Below are 25306 nucleotides of genomic sequence, written 5' to 3'. Positions count from 1 at the left end.
TCTCTCTCTCTCTCTCTCTCTCTCTCTCTCTCTCTCTCTCTTTCTCTGTCTCATTTTCTCTCTCTTTCTCTCTCTGTCTTTGTCTCTTGGTTGGAAAGAAAGAAATGTATAAGAATAGAGGCAAGGTGCCTCTATTCACTAGCACTTTTATTTGGTAAACCAAAATGCCACCTGAAAATCTCTTCACCAAACAAAGAATATCCTATGTATATGTGAAGTTTGGTTTCAGTCAAAGGGCTGCACTTCAGGACCTAGAGGGCCACATGTGGCCTTAAGGCCATAGGTTCCCTACCTTGTAATCTATCAATACATATATTTTAGAAAGACATTGCAACTGAATCCAGTACTGAATATGAGGGAGAAACAGGCTAGATTGCTTCAGGGTTATTGGATGTTTTTAAAGACTTCAAACTTCTCCCTGAAGCAGTCTTATCTCTTTTTTGAATCAATATTCATCTCTTGGTGTTCTATGGCTTCAAATGACTCTGTAAAGAGTCCAAATTGGGGGATCATCGACCAAATAATGGAGAGGAACATGGTGAGGGTCAATGGGCAACAGAATAGTCCTGTGGAAGAATTATATACTAGGATCAGTATGAAGAATACCATTGTCTAGAAAGATGTACTAGCAGAAAGATATGACACCTAATCCTAGAATGAGAGTGAGGGATGAAGAATAGTAGCCTGCCTGTCTGTTACTACTCACATGATGTATTGAAAGAGCTTAAGAACAGTCCCTGAACTATTGAGTAGATCCCCTATGGAGGAGAACAGGAAGTGAAAAGGATTGTACAGGCTGAAAATATATTGACTAGTTGCAATCTAGACCTTCGTAAGGTGTACACAAAAGTACCAAAGAAAGCTCAATATGGAAATTTGCCAGGCTTGTGAAACTTGTTATGATCTTAGTCAGACTTCTCTATTTGGGGACAGGTTGGGGGACAGAGGAGGTCTCATCTTAAATTTTCAAGATATCAATCTTACTCAAAGTTAAGTCCATGCCACTCTTAATTGACTTCATTCTTAGAGTAATCAAATTAAGAATAGGAGGTCACCATTAGCTCCTCAAATGCCCAGCTTATTCCAAATTTGTTAGCTATGCTCTGCAGCTCTCAGGGCAGATTGGAGCTCTAATTAGCAGTCTAGCTTCCCTTTGATGTGCACTACAACTCTTATTAGTATTAATGTATATGGAAGAGAGAATAGATCTTTAAATAATTTAAAAAAAGCTTTGTGTATTATGAATACAGGCATATAAAAGATTTAATGATGTGACTTTTCCATATTTATACTGTGTGTGCATAAACACATACAGCATGTATTGTATATAACTATGTGCTAGGCACTAAATGAAGCTCATAAAATCTTGTCATTAATTATATTGACAGAGGGAAGCTCCTATTGTATTTATTCATTCATTCCTGGCCATGGCTGCTCTTTCATTTAACAATGATGTCCCTAATTTTTAAACATCAGTGCCTAAGAAGAGGCCCCTCATAGAGAATTAAATAATAAACTTTAAGAGCATTTTTCCCCTGTCCAGGCTGTTAAATGGAACTTTTCGTCGCTGCATGTCAGGCATTTAATAGTGTAAATTTCTAAATAAAGGCGTTTCACAATAGTTGAGATGTTCTGGGTGATTTTTTCCCCCTCTGTATTTCCTTCACAAATATTATGAGCTGCAGCCATAATCCTTACATGAGCACAATTGACCTACAATGTGATTGTACTGTATTGTATTTACAAGACTTAAGTGGTGCTTGACATCATAGGAAGAATAGGTTGTCTTTGACTTCCTCTGTGAGATGTTGAATTCATTATTTGAGTAACTTTGCAACCAGGCTAACACAGTTTCATTGGACAGAAGATGTATTTTCCACCTTTTCAAAATGCTTTCTGCATTTGAATGGTCCAGTTGCTGTGAATAAATTTAACCTCTAAACCTCCTCTTTGAACTTCTATTTTTTTTTCCAAGAAGCAAATAAACTACTTAAAGCAGAAAAAACATATTGTTATAACTGGTTACTTTTAAACCATTGCTGAAACAAAGCGATTAATAGAATTCTTTCCATGTTTCCTCTCTTTGCTTCATCAGGCAGACCTGGCAAAAAGGCAGAGCTTTTCAAATTTCCTATATGTGTAAATCATTTTTCTTTTACAAAGCCCTGTCACACAAATGCCGCCCAGAAATGGTCCCAGTAAAACCCTTTTTGAAGGACTCGGTGCACAGGTCAAGGAATAAACAATGCCAAAGTGCAAGGTCTTTGTTATGCATGAGGCCTGCTGGCCATTTCAGAACAGCCCTTGGTGTCAGGGAACCCAGTTGATGACAGATGGCTTGACTGTCCTTGCAAATTTTTCACCTTAAATGACAGCCTATGTGGAAATGCTCTATAATCAGTGGGGACAGATCCTCCAAAAAACCTCTGGATAATTAACACTAAGAGAAAAAGCTTTGATTTCAGGTATTGGATCAGGGTTTGCTGATCTTTTGATATTTAAGGCAATATTTGAGTATTTGTCATGGGTGGAGAACTAAATGTATATCCTTCCTCTCAAAAGGTGATGTTCACTTATAAACAAAGAGAAGTATAGAGAAAAGGGATTATCCATAGGCTTATAGATAATGCCCTTTAACAGCATGTGCTGTACATTTCACTTGAATCCAATAAGTAATTCTCAGTGACTGATAAATTTTTCTTTTCTTTTTCCTTTTCTTTTTTACCTTAAATAACGTTAAGACACTTTCCAACAGAATGGTAAGGTAGGGCCATCCCACAGAGATGTCTAGGAACATAACATAAAATTAAATAATAAAGTGTGATAAGCAGCTCGATTCTGCAAAATGCTGTCAATTCATGATTAGAAGATTATAAACATATAATCTCCTCCCTTATGTTTATCTTCTACCTATAGAGGCATAGGGAGATACAGGGAAAAGTATAGTGAGACTGTGTTCAGATGTAAATAAGCATTTTATAGTTTTCTATGAAACCTAGTTTTCAATACATATAGTTATACTGTGGGTAGCACTGAAATTTATCAAGTGATGTTTTTTTTTCAAAGGAAATTAAAATGTCAAAGAATAGTAGATGCCTTCTAGTTTACAATCACAGAAGATCCCAGTTGCAGTGTACTTTTTTTGGAGATGGTGAGGGTACAGGATGAACCTGTCATTTCTTCAGTGTACAGATGTCATGATATTAAAACTCCTTTCACTGGTGTGTGCACATCTGTAGTTCTTCTGTAACTTATAACCTGGGGGCAATTTGAAGTTACATAGTGATTTGCCCATGGTCATATAGTGGAAAAACAGAACTCAAAATTAAGACATCTTAAAAAACAAACAAACAAAATTCTTGTTTTTTCTGAATGCACACATTTTATAAGCTGGTTTTAATGAAAAAAAAATCATAGCCATCATTTTTTCCCTTCATTTACAACATTGTGTAATATAATTTACTCTTTGTGTCCCAAAGTACATGTCGATTAAACATGAATTCATAACAATCAATAGCTCATTATTTTTTGTACTTTGAATTGTCTGCATGTTTTTAGTAATTTCATTTAATTTAGAAGACTGTTTGAAAATTAAACCAATATTTGGACCAAGCCATCAAAATGTTAATGGATGTAGTTTTTGCTTTGAGCTTCATGTAAGAAGAATATTAATTGTCCTTTTGCAAAATATATATAGAAAAAAACTGGAAAATTTGAGTAATAGATGTTACATGAGATTGGAGATGAGGAACTTCCTGAGTTTACTACATGTTGGCAAATTTTAGAAATGATTTTCTGCTAGTGTTGATTAGCTAGCCCCAGCATATTTCCCTGTAAGGACTGAAACTTTTTGTGGGTCACTGTTTGTTATGATAAAATGTATTTGAGTTGTTGTTTGCATTTGAAATCTTTCTTTTAGGAAGTTATAAATATTGTTGCATAAATAAAATGCATTTTGGAAAGCTATTTTGTATAGAGTAATTCTACTTTGAGGTCATAAGCAATCAAATGAATATTTGAACATTTTCTACTTCAATCATTTGGCTTGGAAAATAGGGATGTTTTCTATAGAAAATTATCATTGAGCTGTAAATTCCATAAAATGTTGGAATTAATTACAAAGATCCTAGAGAGCAGTACAACAGAGATTCCCAAAATTATTGGGAGAAATCGTTGTGCTGCTTGCTTCCTGTGTTATTTCATCCCTGACCATAAGCATGTTTGGTTTATCCCATTTTTTTCCTGTAACCATCCCATTTTTTTTCCTTTATTGCATTCCCTCCTCTCTCCGACAGGATCCAGTTTGTTTGTGCCCTTGAGATACTGTATCCAATGGCAGTAGAGATATCATGTTCAATTGATAACTAGTGCTCTTAAGAAGAAGAATAATGATAATCAAGTTAGCAAGTATTAATTCAGCTCTTACAATGTGTCAGGCATCGGGCGAAACTCAAGATTACAAAGAAAGGCAAGAACAATCCCTCATCTCAAGGACTTTACAAACTAATGTGGAAAAAACAGCAAGCAAACAACTACATACATATAAACAATATACATACAGGATAAAATTGTGTATGGTATTTGAGTACTGGGATGAACTTATTGTAAAAGGGTGGATTTTAGTTGTGACATAAAGGAAAGCAAGAAGGCAGAGACTAACAGGGAGAGCATTCCAGGCATGGGAAATACCCGGAGTTGGAAGATTGAGTGCCATGTGCAAGGAAGTGCAAGGTGGGTAGAGTTACCAGATCTTAGAGTATACGGAGAGAAGTAAAGTATAAGAGGGAAACTAGATAGCACAGTGGATGGAGCACCTGGCCTGGAGTAAGGAAGAACTGAGTTCAAATGCAGCCACAGACATTTACTAACTGTGTGACCCTGGGCAGGTCATTTAATCCCGTTTGCCTTACTTTTCTAATTTGTAAAATTTGTGAAACTAGAGAAGGGAATGGCAAGACACACCAGTATCTTTGCCAAGAAAACAACAAATGGGGTTATGAAGATATTACAGATATGAGGTGATTAACCTTTACATGAGAAGGTAGTAACAGTGTCAGAGAAGAGAAGGGAGTTTATGTAAGAGATAATTAGAAGGTAGAATCATCAAGACGTGGCAAGACACTGGATATAAGAGGTGATAGTGAATGAGGAGTTGAATATGGCATCTTGGTTATGAATCTGTGTAATGGGGAAGATGATTATGGCCTCAACAGTAATAGGGAAGTTGGGAAAAATGAGAGGGTTTGAAGGGAAACATATTGACATCAGTTTTAGATGTATTTAGTTTAAGATGTCTACAAGACATCTTAATGTCCCCTACATAGGCATTTGGAGATGGGATACTAAAAGTCAGAAGAGAGGTTAGGACTAAATAAATACTGTTTGGTTTGTAGGTTGCTGTCCTTTGTTCTCGAAGAGGACCAAAATGATATCACTATGCTAGAGGCAAGTTTCAGGGTATCTGATTGTGGCTGATTAGACCACTATGAGCTTGGAATGTCCTGCCACACGTCAGACACAAATAGTCCATGTGAACATTTGGGATGTATACTCTAAATCTGTGCATCCTGCATTTTCTTTGAGTTGTTTCAATTCTACTTTGCTTATAGAGCACAGCACCTTGTCTCATGTGGGTACGCCATGCTGAGTGATCCTGTGCCAGTGTCTCCCATGTCACACAATCCATTGCAAAGTTCTTAAGAGAGACCCTGAAAGTGTCCTTGTATCACTTCTTCTGACCACCAGGTGAGCGCTTGCCCTGTGTGAGTTCTCCATAAAATAGTCTACTTGGCAAGTGTATGTTTTACATTTGACCAATGTGGCCAGCCCATTGGTGTTGTACTCTCTGAAGCAGGGTTTGAATGCTTTACAATTTAGTTCAAGTAAGGACCTCAATGTCTGGTATCTTATTCTGCCAGGTGATCTTCAGAATCTTCCTAAAGCAATTTAAATGGAAGCAATTAAGTTTCCTGGCATGGTTCTGGCATACTGTCCAGGTTTCACAGGCATACAGCAATGAAGTAAGCATAATGGCTCTGTAGACTTTCAGTTTGGTAGTCAGTGTAATATGTTTTCTTTCCCAAACTTTCCTTCAGAGCTTCCCAAACACTGAGCTAGCTCTGGCAATGTGTGTGTCAACCCCATTATCAATGAACTAAATAAATATATATGAGAATAAACTGCATTGAAATGATAATTGAATTCTTCAGAGCTGATGAGATCACTAAGTAAAATAATGTAGAGGAAGAAAAGAAGGGCATCTAGGAAAAAGACTTGGAAGTCACTATTAGCATGTGCAGCTTTAATGATGATCCAGAAAAAGAGACTGAGAAAGAGTAGTAGGAAAGAGATAAGAGGAAAACCTAGAAAAAAATATTTTTTTATTAAAAACCTAGATAGGGGTGGGAAACCTTCAACCTCAAGGCTGCATGTGTCCTTCTAGGTCCTTGGGCATAGCCTTTTGACTGAGTCCAAGTTTTACAGAGCAAATCCTTTTATTAAGGGGATTTGTTCTGTGCAGTTTGGATTTAGTCAAAGGGCTGTACTTGAGGACTAAGAGAGCCACATTTGGCCTTGAGGCCATAGTTTCATTACTCTTGATAGAGTGTTAAGGAGAAGAGGATGACTGACAGAGTTCAACCCTGAAGAGATGTCAAAAAGGATGAAAATTGAGAAAAGCATATTAGATTTGGCAATTAAGAGATCATACAGAATAAATATAGGGAAAACAGAATTGATATAGTGATTGCAAAAAAACGACGATTGTGTATAATTGAATTAGTCTTAGTTGAATTACATTTGCCATAATCTGAGTATGACCAAAGAATCGCAAAGTAGGAGGAGATCCCTCAGACCATGTAATTCAACGCATATCTGAAAAGGAATTCCTTTTTTCAACATGCCTGAGAAGTGATCTAAATTTTGCTTGAAGATCTTCAGTGATAGGGAAATCACTAACTCATGTGACAGCCCATTCATTTTTTTTTTTTAGTATTATGGTCAGTTCTATATACTTGATATTTGAATTTTTGTGTGTCTAACTTTGGGATTCTCAATTTTAAAGAAATTTACCCTTAAACCTCCTGCCCAATTTCTTCTTTGCAAGTGCTACCAATTGTTCCTACTTCTTACCTCTCAAGTAGAAATCTTGTCTCTTTCCCATGATATATCCCTTTTATCACTTGAAGACAGTTATTATGCCTCCTTTTTTTCCCCCAAGTCTTTTTCATTTCATTGTCCTGGCTAATATTCCCAGTTTCTCCAATTAAGCTCCCTTCTTGACTCTTATGTTCATATTTGAATTTACTACACAGCTTTGTTTTTTTCATCAGGAATGCTTAGAAGTCTTCTATTTCATTAAAGTCTATGATTTCCCCTTATACTATGACACTTGGTTTTTCTGGTTAGGTTATTTTTAGGTATAAGTCTAGATCTTTTGGCTTCTGTAATACCATATTCTAAGCTCTCTGTTTCTTTATACTGATGGCTACTAAATCTTATGAAATCCTGATTCTGTGGTTCCTCAGTACTTGAATTTTTTATGATTGCTTACAACATTTTTTTCCTTGACTTAGGAATTCTAGATTTTTAGTTATAATACTACTGAGAGTTTTCCTTTTGGAGTTTCTTTTAGGAAATAACCAGTGAAATATTTCAATTTCTACTTTGCTCTTTTGTTCTAAGATATCTGGACAATTTCCTTCTATGATTTCTTGAAATGTGATATTGGCTTCTATGGTTCTAGATTCATGACTTTCAGGTAGTTTAATGATTAAATTATATTTCCTTGATTTGTTTTCTAGTTTGGTTGACTTTTCCATGAAGTAATTTACATTTTATTCTATTTTTTTCAGTCTTTTGACTTTGTTTTGCTATTTCTTGATGTTTTATGGAATCATTAGCTTTCATTTAGTCAGTTCTAATTATCAAGAAGTTATTTTTCTTCTGTAAAGTTTTGCACTTGTTTTTCTTATTTATTAATTCTTTTCTGATATCTTTCTTCCCTAGCTCTTTCTTCTCTTCCCATTTTTTCCTCTACTGTTCTCATTTTATTTTAAAAATAATTTTTAGTTCTTTTTAAATTCTTGCTTTAATTCTTGTGGAATTTCTTGTTTGATTAGTGTCCTTGAGTTTTTATTTGTAAATTTTCTTGTCTTTATCTTCCTCTATGTTTGTGTCATAAGATTCTCTGTCACTATCATAGAAATTTTTATGATGGGACTATTTTTTTGTTTGTTTGTTCATTCTTCCTGGACTTTATGCTGGTGCTAGGTTTTGCTCACTTTTGGGGGTGATGTTAGGTCTGAGATTCTGTCCTCTAATATTTTGTTGTTGTTGTTACTTTCAGAGTTCAGGTATGGTATCTGCACACTTTCAGTGCTAAAAAAATAATATTACCTAGGGCAAACTCTGGTTCACTACCCTTCTGGTCTGAGTTCTCTAAATTCCTGTTTACTTCTGTTAGTTTGTCTTTGTTTAGTAGTTTTAGTACACTGTTGTGGAATTCCATAAATATTAGCCTATAGGTAACTCTTCAGGTTCAGAGCATCTGAATTGCTAGCTACCCTTTGGTCTGGGACTTCTTTCCTGGTTATTCCACTGCAGGCTTACACATTGAGCTAAAGGCCAGCACTGAGTTGCTTCTCTGTTCCTTTGATCAGAACTACACAGCTAATGTTTGCTTCCAAAACTTACTCCTTGCTCAGGATACAACTGGGGGCAATGTCAGCAATCACTCCTCTCTTCCCTGGATCCATGATCAAAAACTGGGTAGTGGGCAGTGGAACTACCAGAAGACACCAGTTCAGACCCAATACCCATAACTTGTTCAGGGATTCCTTGGGAATTATTTCTGCCCAGTTCTTTCTGACTCAGTGTCCCATCTCATCCCCACTGCTAGGCATACTACCAGCCAGACACTGTCATCAGAGTTCTCTGTCTCCCTAAGTCACCCTGGGCTGGAAAAACGACCCTGTGTGACTTTTTTTTTTTTGGCTATCCTAATCAGAATTCAGTCTAGGGAATTTTCTATATGGCTATCCTAATCAGAATTCAGTCTAGGGAATTTTCTATATCATCATTGAGGAGTTCTGCTGGGCCAACTAGGCTCAAATGATTCCCCTAACTCTGTCGTTCTGACCCTTCCAGTCCTCCATCTAATCTCTATATGACCTAATTAGAGTCCTCCCTCAAATGGGTGATATTCGGCCTCCAACTTATCAAGAATTCCTCTAAAATATGTCATGCATAGCTGAAATCAGTAGTCCAGAAGAGGTCTGGTGATGGCAGAATAAAGTGGAACTTCTCTATTCCTGGACACTTTGACTCTCTTATCTTAGTCTGAGATAAAATTAACTTCTTTTGGCCTCCATAACACAATGTTGAAAAATTCTTTATTGTCATTCAGTTATTTCAGTCACATCCAACTCTTCATGACCCCATTTGGGATAGTTGTGGCAGAGATACTTGGGGTGGTTTGCCATTCCCCTTTCCAGCTCATTTTTACAAATGAGGAAACTGAGGCAAACAGGGTTAAGTGACTTTTCCATGAACACACAATTAGTAAATGTCTGAGGCTGGATTTGAACTTAGGAAAATGAGCCTTCCTTATTCTAAGCCAGGCACTGCAATGAGCTCTCATACTTAAACCTCAGCTCTCCTTCAAATGAACTGATATCAAGCCACTGCTTCCTCATCTTATGCTATTGAAGTCAATTTCTTAACTCAAGGGTAAGACTTTAATTTTCTCCCAGTTAAATTTCATATTATTAAAATCAGCTTAACAAAATCTTAAAAGATCTTGTCAAGATCTTTTTTTTTTAAGCAATTGAGGTTAAGTAACTTGCTCAAGGTTACATGGCCAGTTATTTCTGGGTGTGGTGCTAAGTATCTGAGCCCAGATTTGATCCCCAGGTCATCCCAACACTGGGGCCGTTGCTCTTACTTGCTGAGCCACCTGGCCACCCCTAAGCAATTGGGGTTAAGTAACTTGCTCAAGGTTACATGGCCAGGTGTTTCTGGGTGGGTGCTAAGTGTCTGAGCCTGGATTCAATCCCAGGTCATCCCGACTCTGGGGCTGGTGCTCTTACTCGCTGTGCTAACCGGCTGCCCCTTATTTTTACTATTATTGTTTTTTTAAAGCAATTGGGGTTAAATAGCTTGCTCAAGGTTACACGGCCAGTTATCTTTGGGTGTGGTGCTAAGTATCTGAGCCCGGATTCGATCCCAGGTCTCCCAACTCTGGGGCCAGTGCTCTTACTCACTGTGTCACTTGGCCTCCCCTGTCAAGATCTTTTTTATTCTGATCTTCCTGCAACATGTTAGTTGACCTTTGCAATTTTGTGTAATATGCTGATTTGCTAAGCATATCATCTATCCCTACTTCCAAGTTATTGATAAATATGTCAAATAACACAGGGTCAAAAAAATATCCTTCAGTCACTCTAATGGAGATTTTCTTCAAAGTCTGTGTAAACCTATTAATGACTCCTTTTTCAATTTTATACATGTAATCATTTCTTAATTATGCTAACTCTACTATGATCTAACCTACATTTTTTTGAAATTGTCCTATAGGATAATATAGGAGGTGTGATAAAATTCTGAGCTAAAATAAAAGCAAACCATAATTCCAACATTCTTCTTATCTACCAGGCTAGTCACCTTATAAAAAGTTAAATGAAGTTAATTTGGTATGGCCTGTTCTTTTTCTTTAGTTTTGTTTTATTTATTTCTTTTGATATTTATCATATTAATTCTTGAAAATATTATTTTTCAGTTTCTTACTCAATAAGCATCTTCCTAACATGAGAATGTTAATTTTCCCTCCAGCAAAAAAAATCTTTAAGTTAACTATGTCTAATAGCATTGCAAATCTCCATGCCTATGGCCCCCCACTTATTAAATCAAAGGAAGGAAGTGTATTTTCTCATCTCTTCTCTGTGCTTAAGCTTGATAACTTTAATTATATATCTTTCAGTTTGTTTTTATTATTCTTTCTGTTTCTGGTTTCTCACTCGGGTATATAGGTTTTTTGGTTCTGCTGACTTAATTCTGTATCTGTTTATTTAAATCTTACAATGTTTCTCTGAGTTCTTGATATTCATAGTTTATTATATTATTCCATTATATTCACATACCACAGCTTGTTTAGAAATTCTCAACTAGATGAGTACCAAAGTTGCTTCCACAAATGAGTTGCCATAAACAATTTGCCATATACGAGACATGTTTTCTCTCTTTATCTCCCTTTGGTACTTGGATGAACTGTTCTTGATGAAACCATGTTGACACTTGATGATTACTTTGTGATCATTCACTATGTGTGCCTTTATGTAACATATTCCAGAATTTTATCAGAAATAAAAGTAAATTTCACTTTCCCTGGTTTCCAGACTCCACCACAAACCTTTTATAAAAATCAAGGCAAAACCTGTCCTTCATTAATCTTGTGGAAATCCTCTTCTTTTCTCATTCTTTAAGGGAAAAGGCCCTGGTGGTTTGCCCAGGTAATTCTCTTGCCTTCCTGCAATTCTGTCCAAGAACTCTCTTATCATTGGTGGTGTAGAAATGTGACTTCTCCAAGGATGAGCAATGTGACCTCAAGCTGACTCTTGTTCATAATTCCATGCATACAAAGACCTTCCATCCAGCCTAATTTTTTAGTTATGTTTGTGTCAAGAGGGAGAATAAAGCCAAAGCATAAAATGGATAATTCAGGAAGAACCTTTCTGTTTCTACAGAAGTGACTTACAAAAAAAAACATGTAGAGGGACAGAAAAAAATATCACAGAGTCACAAGTGTAGTCTTAGGTCTTTTCTAAACTTTATTGTTGTTGTTTTAATTGAAGTTAAATATGCCCACTGTTTCTCACAAATTGTAATCTAAAGCTAAAGTATATTCCACTTTTATGCATTTTTTTTTTGCTTTTTGGAGGGGGGAAGGCAGGCTATTTGGGGTTAAGTGACTTGCCTAAGGTCACATGGCTAGTAAGTGTTAAGTTTTGAGGCCATATTTGAACTCAGGTATTCCTGACTCCAGGGCCAGTGCTCTATTTACTGTGCCACCTACCTGTCCCTACTTTTATGCATTTTGAAGGATATTTTGCCAAATGGCAACCCAAATCCAAAAGTAAAATGGATAAATATTATTAAAATGAATCAGCTGTCATTATACAATATTTTACATTATATACAATTATATTTATATAGTATGCAATTACTTTTTCATAAGCCTATGGAAAAAATAGACAGCATAGCCTTTATTACCAATATTTGTTAGGGGACTGGGAAGAAAAACTTTCTGTGTTGTAGTTTTTGCCTCTGTTAACCAAGGGCCAGATTCGTAGTTTCCTCTACACTCTCATAGATGTGTGGAAGAAGATATGAATTTGGCCTCAAGTCACATAAAATACACATAGAGACGACAGAATGAAATTTTCTAAAAATACCTTAGTAACTGCTGAAAAAATTTGAAGTCTTATTTTTCTTGGGAAAGTTTTTTTTTAATTCATGATTCACAGTTATACAAGAGTTCTAATTAAAACATTTTTAAAGAGTTACAAAAGGCTAATGTCCGATGTAATGTACTCCAACTGAACTTAATTAAACAAGAGGTCTAGCCATACCACTTTCTGGAAATCACAGTTTAGGAAAGAAAATCATTAAATGGTGATCCCCAGAAGAAAGCAACTAGATAGTCCAGTGGATAGAGAGCTAGAACTGGAGTTAGAAAAACCTGAGTTCAAAATTGTTCTCAGCTTCTAAGTATCAGGGCTGTTCATCTACCTTTGGGGTCCACCTTCACCAAGCTCTCATCTGTGACCCCAAGAAGATAGAGTTGATGCAGCCACACCTTGGTAAACCATCTTGCCAGCTGGGCTAAACCAGGTTTAGGGTAATTGACAGGCCTCAAACTCCTTGGTGAATTGGGGGGCATCTACCCCAAGTGAGTGAAGACTTTTTCTTGCAGAGTACTATTGAGCACTTAAAGCTTGGTGAGGCATCAAAGATACTAAGATCATCCCCTACATCTTGGGCCATCACTGGTTGTCTTAATTTTTCTTTTGGCACTGGACTTTGATGACTCTGGAAGAGAGAGTAAGTCTGATGACTTTGTGCAACTCTGCCTTATTTAAATGCAATTCATGCACAAGTCAAGATACCACCATATGATGTCATTGTTCCTCTTTGAAAATGAAGAACGAATAACAACATAATTAAAAAAATATAGAGAGCAAACAAAAAAAAATCCAACCCAAACTATTTCAAAGTACAAAGGGCTGCCTTGGGAGGTCACAGTGGGTTCTCCCTCACTTCAAATTTTTATGCATTTTTTGAAATATGCTGTAAAGTGAATTCTTCTTTAAGTGTGTGTTGGACTGGGTAATCTTTGAGATTTCTTCCAATTTTGGGATTCTGTGAAATGTTTTTAATGTACACCTACTTTGTGAAAGGCACTGTGCTAGGTACAAGGTATTTCAAAGACAAGAAAGACATAATTCTTACTATAAATAATGATTTATATCATCTAGTAGAGGGGTATTATAGTATACAACTAGCTACAGTATATCAGAATATTGTTTTCTTTCCAAAACTCCTTTTTTATCTAGCACCTAAAGAATCATTTCCTTACAATATAACGAGGGAAGACAACACAGAAAAAAAGAAACTGTAAAAGGGGATGAGGGAAGGAATCTATCTGTCTTGGGGACATGATGGAGATGGCTAAAGAAGTGCAGCTAGGTGAGAAATGAAGAGAAGACTAGCTTGGGCTCTATTCTTAAGTGTAGGTTCTGGGTGGAATTCTCCAGTTAACAATCAGAAGGGGCTTCTCCAGGGGCAGAGGGTGTTGATGAGCTAGGAGTTCAGGACTGAAATGATTTTGCAGGATGAAGAGGTTTCTAGGGCTTTATAGAGAAGTCCAGAAAAGTACAGCAATATAATACTTTTGTATATTTAATTTTTTTCTCAATTACATGTAAATGAGTTTTAACATTCATTTTTTAAAATTTTGAGTTCCAAATTTTCTCCCTCCCTTCCTCCTTCTCCTTCCCCCTCCTTGAGAAAGCAAGTAATTTGATATAGATTATACATGTATAGTCATACAAAACATTCCATATTAGTCATGTACAGTAATATAATATTAATTATGATTTGTAAGTAGGAATGGTAGTAATAATTGGTGCTCTCAAGGAAACAGATGACTAGAAAAGGAGGTGGCCTAGTCAGGTAAAAAGAAGATTCCAGAGAGACAAACAGTGCTACATTGATACCCACAAAATTTTTAAAAGTCCTTAAAGAAATGTGGGAAGAATACACCCCCTTTGGCAATTTTATGAGATAACAAGAACAAGAATCACACAGGATGAGAAAGCTTAGATAGTGATCCATCATAATGGATAGAGAATCCTTATATAAATGAGCATAAGAATCCATTTAAATTCATTTAGTTTGAAAATAAAGTTCTATATTCTATACTCTAGGATAAAAAGCAACAACCACCTCTGGGAAGCTAGGTGCTAGGCCTGGAGTCACAAAGATCTAGGTTCAAATCCAGCCTCAGACACTTGCTGGTAGTGTGACCCTGAACAAGTCATTTAACCCTGTTTGCCTCACTTTTCTCATGTAAAATAAGATGGATTAGAAAATGGCAAATCACCCAGATATCTTTGCTAAGAAAACCCAAAAAGGGGTCACAAAGAGTTAGACATGACAGAAGAATGACTAAACAACAAGTAGTGGATAGAGAAACCACATTAATGAGCATAGGAATCTATTGAAATTCATTTAGTTTGGAAATAAAATTCTATATTGGCAGCTGTGGGAAAAATATATGGGGACAAACCAGATTGACCCTAAGTTTAAATATTTTAACACATTTTAAAGGATTTACCCTATATAACAGACTGAAGAGCCTATTCCAAAGCCTCAATATAGCAGCATAAGTAATGATGTCATTAAATAGAGGCCTGAGTACTAAGAATTAGTATCGGCAATGTCAGGACAAAAAGAAGTCTTTCTCTTCAAGGATGCATAGATTTGTGACAGGGTATGCACAAAATCCCAGCATTGTCAGAATCTCAGCAGATGTCATGGTGCATCGAGTCTAGCCCTTTCTCTGACAAGTGGTTATCATTCCTCTGCTTGATGACTTCAGTTGTAGGGAAGTCCCCATTTCCTGAGGTTGTGTTTTTCAATTTTGTACAAGTCTATTTGTTAGGAAGTTTTTCCTTGCATTGGCATCATGCCTCTCTTTTGCTTCTATCAGTTGTCTCTGGCCAGTTCAGAAGATGCTCTTCTATCAAGTTTAACACCCTTTCTCTATGGCAATCCTTCAAATACTTGAAGATTTCCATGTTCTCCATTCCTCCCCCCAATAAAAATATTCTCTTCCCTCTTCTCTGGACTAAGCAACCTCAGTCATTGAACTGATTCTATGTGACTTAGCCTGTTGCTGAGGCAAGTTCAAGGGAATTCTGTGTAAATTTGTTAAGAAAAGTTCATGTAGGGTGAACAACCATATGGAAATCTCTGCCTGCAAAACTCTTAGAATAATGTTCCTTCTTACCTGATCTGTGAATTTATGTCCTTTCCTTGAGTTTTTTTCTCTATAAGTTTGGTCCCAGGAAGGAAAATCTTGGCCATATTTTCAAGGGTGATGGCAAATCCAGTGAGTTCTGCTCCTTTGGTCTCTGTCTATATGTGTGGACAATGAGCAGGCACCAGGGGTTTCATCTGTGTATGTTATTGATCATCTAAGGATCCATTCTGATACCAAAAAGGGATTTCAGGGGTGGGGTGGGGGGTGGAGTGAAATGTGTCTTGAAGATTCTTTTTGGGTCCTCTTCAAAGGGAAAATTCTCATAATGCAAGATTATGGGGATTTCAAGTACTTAGGTCTGCCTAGAATTCAAATATATCATGTCATAACTCCACGTTTTAGCTGAAAATTATCAATTAGATATAATTTAAGTTTAGCACCTACTCTGAGGCTGCCTCCCAGGGTGTGTCTACTACTCTTAAAGTGGAGTGAAATACACTGTGGATACCTACCCCTAACACTATAAACTATATCTATAACTATACAACTAAAACTCTCATGCTGTCACTGGTATTCTTACCAGTAAGAGTAAACAAGTTCATACAGTTAGCTCTTAGCAAAGGCATTAGCTAAGATGGTAGAGTAAAAATGCTAGTTAAAAATTTTACCTATGAATCTGAAACACATTGTTTTACAAGCACACATGGTATCCATGTGGAAAATGGTCAGAAATTGAGAAGACAGCAGTAGTAAAGCATATACATAAAGAATACATGTGACTGAGTCAACTCACTTCTCTAGTAGTACTCAAAGTCCTTCCTCCCATAGTGTCTTTGAAAATCTTATTCCAGGAAAATTCCAGGAATAGCTCTTTCATGGGCTTATTGCCAACTCTCTTCTATGACACCTGTGATCACACTCCCTGAAAATGCTTTTCTGCTTCGCGTGACTGCCTCACTCTGTAAGTGTCTAAATGAAGTTTGTGGCTCTGCTCCTTCAAGTGGGCCCAGAACTCTCTGATTCTCCACCTTCTGAGTGGTGTGTCTTCTTCTGGGAGAGGAGATCCAGAGTCAAATACCATGAGGAATCCTCTCCTACTCCTCTGGAAATAACAAACATCTGGAGATTAGCCATTGGGAATCTGTGTACAATCTTCAGTTATCCAATAATCCAGTAAAGTTGCCCCCTTCTTTTGGTAATTATGAGTTTGGAGTTTTTTTTGGAGTTTTTCCCTTCACGGGGACAGGACCTGACAGGTCTTCATGACCCCTGACTCCATACACAGTTGCAGAGTAAATTCTTAATGATCCAAGGTGTAGAGGTAGTCATGAGGTAGACTAACTGGAAAATTTCATTTTTATAGACTCAAAAAGTTTTTGCAGAAAGAAAATGAACAAAACTAGTATTAGAAGGGAAGTAGTCAATTGGTAATGAATGAATGAATAAATTAATGGATGAAAAAAAGCTTTTATTAAACACCTATGTGTGAAAACAGATGTATGGGGTTATTCAGGGTGGCCTAGCACCTTTGGTATAAGGGCTTGCCAAGCCCTTTACAGGGCTGCTCATCCACCTTTGGCATCTACCTTCATCCAACACTCACCCGTGGCTCCAAGAAGCAGCAGAATGTGTAGCAGCCACACCCCAGTAAAACCATCTCAGCAGATGTGGTAAATCAGTTTGAGGGTAACCAACAGGGCCTCAAACTAATTGATGGGTTAGGGAGATGTGTACCCTAGGGGTGGATGAGAACAGTTCCTCCCAATGACCATGAAAGCAGCCAGAGTAGGCACTGTGGAATATTTAGAGGTTGGTCAGACATCAAAGATGCCACGGTCATCCGCTGTATGCTGGGCCATCACCAGCCATTCTGGCTTTTGTCTTGCCACTGGACTTTGACAACCTTGAAAGAGTGAGGCTAATGACTTTGTGCAGCTCTGCCTCAATTAAAACCAATTCACACATGAGTCAAAACATCACTAGTGATATTGTTGTACCTCTTTGAAAACAAAGGACAGATACTAACAACAATTTTGTGTAAAATCCCGTGGATACAAAAAGAAAAGTGTTTGATCACAAAGAATTCCAATTTCACTAGAGATCACAACATATATAGGATGTTCTGGATGATTAGGCCTCAGCATACTTAGAGTACAGCAGCACAGGAGATGATAATGCATCACATTTAGTATCAATTCCATTAATAAAACCACATAATTAATTCCATTAATAAGAATAAATGATGTTGAACCACTTGACAATGCCAAGGACTTGGAGAATGAGCACTTTCTTTTTGAGGTCTTTAGTAGCTGTGGCTGTTATGGAGGTTAGGGTTGCAAAGGAAAAAAAAACTATCACATTCCTCATATTGTCTACTATCTCAGATATTTAGATACTTAGTAGAATTATGTGGGAATCAATGCCATTTTCCAATAGAGAAATAAAGGATGTGAAGGATCTTCAAAACAAGAATTGCAGATTACTTATAAGTCTATGAAAGAATGATCTGAGTCAAGGATAATAAAAATACACATCAAAACAGCTTTTAGGTTTTACCTCCCACTTAGCAAAATATCAAAGATTACCAAAAAATAGGAAGAGTCAATCATAGAGGAGACATAGAAAGACAAGTATACTAATGCACTTTTAGTGGATCTATGAATTGGTCTAACTATTCTGGAGAACAACTTTAAGAGGTGTATTGGCATATACCAAATGCTTGGAGTTCAGAGAGTCTGTGTGACTGTGCCCATGGTCACACAGCTAATAAATAGCAGAAGAAAGATTAAACCAGAGTTTTAAGGACAATTAGAGTCATTTATTATAATCACTCATTTTGTAGCTGAAGAGGCTGATGCACAGGGAAAATCCAGTGGGCTGCTCAAAGTCAAATAGGCAGCAGTCATCCAAGCCAAGTCTCAACTAGTGGTTTTTTTTCTCCATGGGGAACTTCCTGGTATAGAGACTCTCTTTGCTGATCTTGGTCCACCTGTATGATGTGTAGTGAATAGACAGGTGGCCTCAGAATATGAAAGACATGGGTTTAAGTCTTGTCTTTGACAAATACTCATCCTGGGAAAAATCACTTAATCCTCAGTGACCCAGACAACTCTTTTTGGAGGTAGATTGCAAAAGGGTTACTAACCTGTATTTATACAATTTCCTCACTGTACTGCCCTATACCAAGAAAATCACAGAAAGCTAGATAGACAGGTAGATTGATAGATGTTTGCATATATGCATATTTGTCTAGGAATCATATCTATATTTACACACATTTATGAGTATGTGTATATACATATATTTGTATGTATGTATATGCATGTATGTTTGTATATATCATTATAGAGAAATACCTCAATATAGCTGTCTGTCCGGATTCATATATATATATATATATATATATATATATATATATATATATATATATATCTCCATAGCTATAACTATGGATCTAGCTAGCTATTATGGCTACTAAGTAACAAGACATTCCAAGTGTTTTATGCAGTTAGCCATCATTTGCAGTCATATGTCATCTATATATGATACATACCTATACATATACATACACAATTAGAACACATATGTACACATCCCCAACAAATAGAAATACCCCCAGAATTTAGGATAACTTTTTATTTTTGTGAGCTAGCATCCTATTACTAAATGATCATTATAGATATTTTCCACATCTAAATATGCCACATGTTTGATTTATTAATCATGAAAAAGTAGATACGTAAAGAAAGCAGAGGTCAAGTCTTGATGTAAACAACGCTGTCTCTTCTCTGTTTGGATATTTTGTAATAAATGAAGTATATCTTATATAATGAGGTTGGTCTTTATTATCTGATCATCACTGTCTTGAAAAGGAAATAGTATATGTACTACAGTTTGAGATCATTTGTAATTACAGAAAGATATGCGTCAAAGTCATGTATTCCTCACATGGCTTTAAAATCCTTTCATTTGGTTTTTCTGCACGTTCTTCTTGTTTTATAAAGAAAGTGTTAGGAAGATGTGTTTTTATTGCCCTGATGCCTTTAATAGTGCACACTGGGAAGCTAAGCTGGATACCTGATTGATGCCATCCCTACCTGTCTAGAAATATAATGATCAAACATCTAGGGGTCTGTTTTCCAGGTGATGTGTTCATGGAACTTCCATTAATGTTAATGGGAATCATGCAGCTAAGCACAGCGACCAGTGAAAAGAGGCTGAAGGTGTGGTAGTTGCATTAATGCTTATTTCTTTCTTGGCAGTTCTTTGGAATATACGTGGAAGACAAGTCTTTTTAAAGGTAACAATCAGCCATGTTGGACAAGTACTCAATGTAGTCTATGCAGATGTATTTCCAATAAGCCTTATGCTTGAAACTTAGTGCTTTGGCCAAATAGTACTAGGTAAACAGACATTATAAAATTACTGTCTGCTTCTTACTAGCTATCCATAATTCAGGGATACAGAAAAGAAACAGACTCAACATCTACCAGAAATCCTGATAACTTATAGTTAACTGGAAATAAACAAATATGGTATGGTATTTCTTTACCAAAAAAGTGTTATTTCCAGAAAGGATGACACAAATTGATTAAGACTAGACCTAACCAAGGAATATATGCAAACATAAAATGATAAACAATTTTCTCTTTGGGTAAAGTGATTGTATATAAGTTCTCAATTACGTGGTTGGGTGAAGGAACCTGTAGGAAATCTGCCAAAAACAAAGTCATTGATGCTTACCTCTTTTGTGGAACCAGAAAATTTTAAGAAAAATATGTTTGTAGAATCTCAAGGCTCCCAAGATATTAAAAGCAAACAAATTGTGTTTTTAGCAGTTCCTTCTCTGTTTTGTTATTTAATTTCAATGTTTGAGGAGCCCTGTCTCTGCCAAATACTCCCCATGTGACCCTGGGCAAGTCTCAGTCTCTTAACTCTCTAAGTGATTCTAAGATTGTAAATTATAGAGACTATGTCTAATTGTATCAGTAAAAGCACTTTACTTTGACAACAAAAATGCAGGACCAGTCTTTATCTCTTTCCCTACTTCATCAGTATAATATGGATTCTTTTTGTATGAGCATTACTGATAATTCTGAAAACAAAGCATATTTTCTCATATAGAATATCTGATGTGGATTCCAAATGGTTTTGTGACACTTTGTGTGAATATTATAGAATGTTTAAGACTGCCTTCAAAACATACAATGGATTCTTCCTCACATGGTGCAGCATTCCTAGGCATGCAGTGAAGCAGAGAGAGTATATTCTTTTATAACAGTCATCCACATTGGAGAAGAACCCAGATTGGAACTTAAATCTTCTTCTTAGCCCATGGTCAGATTCATTAGATCGCAGTATTCTATGAACAGTATGTTTCCCAACAGGGAAGCTTTGGACATCTTAGTAGAAGCTGGATTAACCAGAACCTTCAATAAACTAGAAATTTTGGGGGAATAGACAAAAGAAAGACTTAATTTGTACCAGAAAGTAACAAGACAAGTTAAAAGAAAGTAAGCTAGTATCAATAATTTCCATTTAAAACACATACACGCAGCCCAGTAAAACAAACACCAAAGAAAATACTTTTCAGGATCTCAGTACCAATTTAGTTAATACAGGTTTTCCTGCTGGCTGTGTGGACAGCTGGGTGGCACCATAGGGCATAAAGCTCTGGGTCTGGAGTCAGGAAGATCTGAGTTCAAATATACCCTCAGAGACTTAACTAGCTGCATGAACCTGCATGAAATTAAACCTAATTTAACTTGTGTCTGCCTCAGTTTCCTCATATGTAAAATGCAGATAATAATAACACCTACTTCCCAGGGTTGTTGTGAGGATCAAATGAGATAATATTTGTAAAAACACAGCACAGTGCCTGGCACATAGCAGGTGTTATATAAATGTTGTTAATGACGATGATTTTCTTTATTCACCAAATAAGGATAGTTTTATTCCTCCCTTGATTTCCTCACAGAGCTGACTTGCCAGTTGATGAGATGATATTCTCATCAAAACACCTTGAAAATTTAAAGGTGCTATACATTACATTTGCTCTCTGAAGTCCTAATTCAATGCCTAATCATGTCCTGATTATTGAAAGTAAAACCAGCAATACACAAGTTCTGGTCACCAATATCAATATGGAAGAACATTTGACTATTGGTCCAACATGGGTTTCATGCTTATTAACTGAGAACCAACCTGGCTAAATAGAGAAAGATTCATTATTAAAGGATTGGGCACTAAGTAGTAAGATTTTTTTTGCCCATGACAACATATTAAACCATCTACTGAGAAATGAAGTGACTATCAGTGGAAGGGTAATATTATGGATCTTTGAAGAATTGAAGTATATTCACTATTATTCTATACCTCCAATATTGCTCAGTGAAAATTACATTTGGGAAAAATTGATGCTGGAACCCTGAGAAATCTTCAGCCATTTGTAGAACCAAAACTTTCTGACATCTGGTATGAATTTAGGGGGTGAGGAAGAGAGTGACTCTTTCTTCACTTTGGTTGGGGAACTTCCTTTCTGAGGTGATCTTTTAAGTTTTGTTGTCCTCTACTGGCCTCAACAACAAAGGCCCACCTAGGTGAGCACTCTGGGGACAGAGGAGGAAGGAAGTATATCCCTCTAAATCTACCCTCAGATATCAGTGCCCTGGATGAAGTGGCAATGGCCTTGTGTTAGTCATGGTTATAAGGTTGTTTTAAATCTCAAATGAAATAATTATATTTCAGTATATAATCAGTATTGACCATCAGTAGTGTATACAAAAGTATTGAACATATAATCCATGTATTCTATATAAATCAGTTTTCATTATTATATATTGATAGGAAGGAAAATGGGTGTTTTGGAAAGTTATTCAGCCAGAAAGATTGAAACACAAAGCCTTTTTATACAACCTTGAAATTGGTAGGTGCTTAATAAATGCTTGCTAAAGTAAAGTTTCTGGTTAATCCTGAATTAAACAGAAAATTAAATTAATTAAGGCCCTACCTCCCCAAGTATTCCAGCTAATTAAGGTTTTCCTTTAGCAATATATTTTTCTACATAACATAATTGGTTATAAGTAAGTGCTAAAGAGAAAATGGAATACAAGCAAATGTTTACTTTGGTTACTATTTTGACAGTTATAGATTTGCATCTAAAGATGTTGTTTTAAGTCATTGTTGTATATGAGAATCCCCAGTGAAAGGAAACTAGGTATGCCCTTCTGTGGTCCCTTATGCATGTTTATCACCTCAAAAGGCATTTTTTTCTTTTGTTTCTTGTCTTTTTCAAATGCAAATTTTGTCTTGAGTTTGCAGTTTAGTCTTCTTCGGATTTAGAATTTCATTTTAAGAAAAACTCCTTATTACAGTAGATTATAGCAAAGGTCTTTAGCACTTTATGAGCAGTTCAAAAGTTATTTTACCTTCTTAGGATTTTCTCTTGTCCTGGGGATTTCTGGCTTTATGTTAAGAAATTGAATGAAACGAAGTAATATCTGGAATACTTTTTCAGTTCACATCACATGGTAGAAAAATCTTACCCGTCGTGTTAAAATGAAAAAAAAAAATATGGCTTATATGATAGCAATGCTAGACTATACTGATTTTAGCATGTGTTAACTGCAAACTCAGTTTTTGGTAACTCTATTACTGTAAAATATAAATTGCCTTCATTCAGGAATAAAGACAAATGCAAATGAGGAGGTAGCTTTGAAATTAAGAAGCAATGAACACGAAATTTATTATTATTTAGGAAAGTCAGAAAGTTTTATCAACTCAAAATATCATGAGCTCTTTGGTGGAAGGGGACATGTCATATGCTAGGCACTAGTTTTTATTTTCATTGCTTATTAGTTTTGTTCTGATGGAACTGCAATTTCATCTTTGTAGGAAATTCCTACTGTGGTAGCATGCTGCTTGGGGTGATGTTAAGTGAACTGACTATGGTCATGCTGCCAAGAGAGGAAGTCAGTCTGGTAGTGGAAAGCACACTAGCTCTGTAGTCAAATGATCTGGGTTCAGATCCTGCCTATGATGCTTAATACTTGGGTGGCCTTGGGCAAGTCAATAATTACCTTCTGTGGGTCGGAGTTTCTCATCTATCAAATTATGGCATCAGACTAGATGACCTCTGAGGTCTCCTGTAGCTCTAAATCTGTGATCTCCTATGTCAGATTAGCACTTGAACCCAAGCCTTTCGACCTTTAAGCTAAGCATCTGATCCACAATGTCATATTGCTTTTCTGGACACTTAAAATAACTGATGAAACTCCATTCACTTATAATATCCAACCCACCTAGAAGCTATGAATTAATTGGTGTAAAATGTAATAATAATAATGATAACAACAACCATAACAATGATGATGATGATGATGATGATGACTAGTGTATATGGAATGATTTTAGATTTGCAAAGCACTTTACAGGTGTTAATTCATTTGCTTCTCATGGCAAGTCTGTGAGGTAGGTGCTATGGTTATCCCTATTTTATATATGAAAAAAGCAGAATGAGAGAGATTAAGTGATTTCCCCCAGAGTGACACATCTAGTAAATATCTAAGGAAGTATTTGAACTTAAATTCCTGATGCCAAGTCCTACACTCTATCCATTGCACTACCTAGTTGCCCAATAACTCTATTATGTGGGTTATATATTTTTAAAAATTCTACAACACATTTTAATATCTAACAGTCATAAAATCATGCCTTGTCACAAGCTATAAGTTATGGTGGCTCAGTAATATTCTTTACTGTCCAGATAAAAAAGGAAATTACTAAGTCAATCCTTGCCTGGTGATGCAGTTAGCTGCCTGAGGTCTTAGAAGCTTCACTTCATTTAACATGAAGAAATATAAAAATGACATATAAAAATTCCCTGGGGGGGACCATTCATAATTGTTTAAAAATATTTTTCTAAGTTTTCTGACCTGCTCAAACCCTAGGCTTCCACATAGATAGCCTCTCCAACCTAGATAAAAGTAGTAACAAACTCTTGGTCCAAAGGAGAGCTTTCCTGATGAGAGTGTTTGAGATTCTGTTTGTGTGTTTGTGTGTGTGTGTGTGTGTGTATGTGTGGCTATAAATTGAATCCAAACACTCCCCTTTCTTATTGACAACATAATCAAATATTGTCATTGGTGTAATGAGGATGGGACACATTTTCCCAAGTATCCATGCATTTCGACATGTGACATGAATGTCCATGTTTCTTTTTTGTCTTTTGAATTTGATTTTCAATTAGCAATCATTTGTTTATTTGTTTGTTTGAGACTAGGTCTCTCTACCTCACTCAGGCTGGAAATGCATCAGGTACTTATGGGCTTGATCCCACTGAAAATAAGAATGAATACTTTGATCTGCTCCATTTCAGACCTGTACCAACTTATGCCTTCTTAGGCAGCCTGGTCATACACTGTTCTCTGAGGTTTCCCATACTGGTGTCATCCAAAATGTGTCCTACTGCAGCTTTGAACTCCTGAATTCATTCAAACCATTTGCCTCAACCTCTGGGTCACAGGAATGTACCACCATGCCTAGCTGTTGAAAGTATTTCTTTTCTCTCCACTTCCTGCCCTCACCACCAATCGGGAAATTAAAACACACACACACACACACACACACACACACACACACACACAAACAAAACCTTTGTAATAAATATTATGTGTGTACATATGCATGTATATATTCACAGATATTACCTAGGTAATATAGCCTATTACTATATGTGTATGCATAGACATATATACATATATTTCT

The sequence above is a fragment of the Petaurus breviceps genome, unplaced genomic scaffold (assembly GCF_028583685.1).
Source record: "Petaurus breviceps papuanus isolate PSGF00001 unplaced genomic scaffold, PetGlider_PUasm1.0 38, whole genome shotgun sequence".
Taxonomy (NCBI): Eukaryota; Metazoa; Chordata; class Mammalia; order Diprotodontia; family Petauridae; genus Petaurus; species Petaurus breviceps.
Note: the sequence above shows the minus strand (reverse complement) of the source record.